The 2,500-nt window shown below is 59.6% G+C and overlaps 1 pseudogene; it reads left to right on the top strand.

Annotated features, from left to right (window-relative positions):
• Window positions 1-2,500, top strand: part of LOC132247051 (28S ribosomal RNA) — a 9,754-nt pseudogene that overhangs the window by 5,069 nt on the left and 2,185 nt on the right.

Below are 2,500 nucleotides of genomic sequence, written 5' to 3' on the forward strand. Positions count from 1 at the left end.
TGGCTACCCTGGCGTTCGCGGATGATCTCGTCCTGCTGAGTGACTCATGGGAGGGTATGCAACATAACATCGGCATCCTAGAGGACTTCTGCAACCTCACGAGCCTACGAGTGCAACCCACAAAATGTCAGGGGTTCTTCTTGAATCCGACATGCGACTCCTTTACGGTTAACACCTGTGAGGCCTGGACGATAGCCGGCCGTGCGATCACGATGCTGGGACCGGGCGAGTCGACACGATATCTGGGCTTGAATGTCGGTCCTTGGGTTGGGATCGACAAACCAGATTTGGGTACGCAACTAAGCTCCTGGCTCGAGAGGATAGGGACTGCTCCGCTCAAACCGACGCAGAAGCTCTCTTTGCTGGTGCAGTATGCCATTCCCAGGCTGCACTACCAGGCCGATTACGCGAACACCGGTCGTGTGGCCTTGGAGGCTCTGGATTCTATGAACCGAAGAAAGGTGAAGGAATGGTTCCACCTACCTGCCTGTACCTCGGACGGCCTCCTCCACTCCCGGCAGCGGGACGGGGGCCTTGGGCTGCCGCGCCTGGCGAAAGCCATTCCGGCAGCGCAAGTGAGGAGGCTGATTCGCGTAGCCACTTCATCTGATGATGTCATACGGAAAGTATCCTACGCGTGTGGGATAAGTGACGAAGTGGAGCGGCTCTGGTTGGCGGCGGGGGGGGACATGTCCAGTGTCCCGAGGTTCGAGGATCCTGATGCCCCGAAGCCCCTGGAGGCGCAGGACCCCCAGGCGGCTGCCCAGGAGGCACCACGCGTCGTTCTGACGAAGGTGATCCCCCGGCCCTCCAATTGGAAGGACGAGGAACACTCCAAATGGGCCCAACTCCGCTGTCAGGGTGAGGGGGTGGAGCTGTTCCGCAAGGACCCGGTCAGCAATGGCTGGATCTCCAATCGAGGGCGATTGGCGGAACGCCTCCGAATCGTGGCCTTAAAACTGCGGTCAAACGTCTATCCCACCAGGGAGTTTCTCGCGAGAGGCCAGGCAGGTACCAACGTAGGTTGTCGGCACTGTGCACACCCTCGGGAAACACTGGGGCATATCCTGGGCATATGTCCTGCAGTGCAGGAGGCGCGAATCCTCCGGCACAACAAGCTGTGCAAGATCCTGGCAGCTGAGGGCAAGAAGTGTGAGTGGACAGTGTACTATGAGCCGCACCTGCGCAACGCAGCTGGGGAACTGCGTAAGCCTGACCTCATTTTTGTCCGAGACGGTACCGCCCTGGTTGTGGATGTCACTGTGCGGTACGAAATGGGACCCGCATGCCTCTCGGCCGCCGCCGCAGAAAAGGCCGCGAAATACCTGGATCTGAACGCACAGATCCAGGAGCTCACAGGGGCTAAGCAGGTCACCTACTTTGGCTTCCCTCTTGGAGCCAGAGGAAAGTGGCACGCTGACAATTGGCAAGTACTGTCTGAACTGGGATTGTCCAACTCCCGGAAGGAGCGGGTCGCACGTCTTCTATCGTGGCGGGCCTTGCTCGGGTCAGTGGACATAGTGAACATCTTTGCCTCGAAATACAGACAGAAAAGCCTATCGGATGAAGCACTGCCCCCTGACTGAGCACATTGCGAGTTGACCGCGAGTTAAATCCCACTCTAGGGACCCCAAAAATCAAAAATACCAAAAACAGTTGTGTTTAAGTGTGTTCATGTTTGTCCCTTTGGCTTCACCCCCAAGTTGAGTTCCCCTCTCTCCTCTGCGCTGTCTTTCAGAACGGCCGGTGATGTCGAGGCTGGTGCGACCTCGGTCACCCCCAAGGCCAAGCGCTCTGGCCTCGAGTAGGACCGGGTGGCCCGGCCGGCCGGGGCACCCGACACCGCTCGAGGCAAACGGAAGGGATTCGTCCCGACCACAACCGGGCTAGGTGTGGCGCTGCCTAGCCTGTCGTATTGTCAAGCGTCCTGCTGCCGCTCGGGTAGCAGTCCGTACTCCTTCGTCCCTCCTAGGGCCCTCCGCCTCTGCGCTTTTGCTATCCTCTCTGGCCGGTGATGTCGAGGTTGGTGCGCCCTCGGTCACCTCTAAGGCCAAGCGCCTTGGCCGTAGGTAGGACCTGATGCCTGCTCAGGGGGTCAGATACCGCCGGCGGCAAGGGGAAGGGAGCCGTCCCGACCGTTACCGGGCTTGAGATGGTGCTGGCTAGCCCGCCGTATGTCAAGCACTCCACGACGGCTCGCGTCCGTGGCTTCACCTTCGTCCAAACTAGTGCCTTCCGCCTCTGCGCTCATTTCGTCCCATCTTATACCCTCCCACCTCTGTGCCTGTGCTATCCCTGCTGGGAAGAGCAGGAAGGGGGGCTCGCTCCTCTACCTACCGGTGGCTCGGAGTATTCGCGGCTTCTTGCCACCACCCGTCTTGTGCCGTTAGAGGTGGGATCTCAATGACCGGTGCAACACAAGCTGAAAGTTAGTCAGTCGGGCGCAATAATCCCGGCTGCGGGCCCGTTTGGGCTGACAGTTAGGTGAGGGGGTTTCCCC

The sequence above is a fragment of the Alligator mississippiensis genome, unplaced genomic scaffold (assembly GCF_030867095.1).
Source record: "Alligator mississippiensis isolate rAllMis1 unplaced genomic scaffold, rAllMis1 scaffold_37, whole genome shotgun sequence".
Taxonomy (NCBI): domain Eukaryota; kingdom Metazoa; phylum Chordata; order Crocodylia; family Alligatoridae; genus Alligator; species Alligator mississippiensis.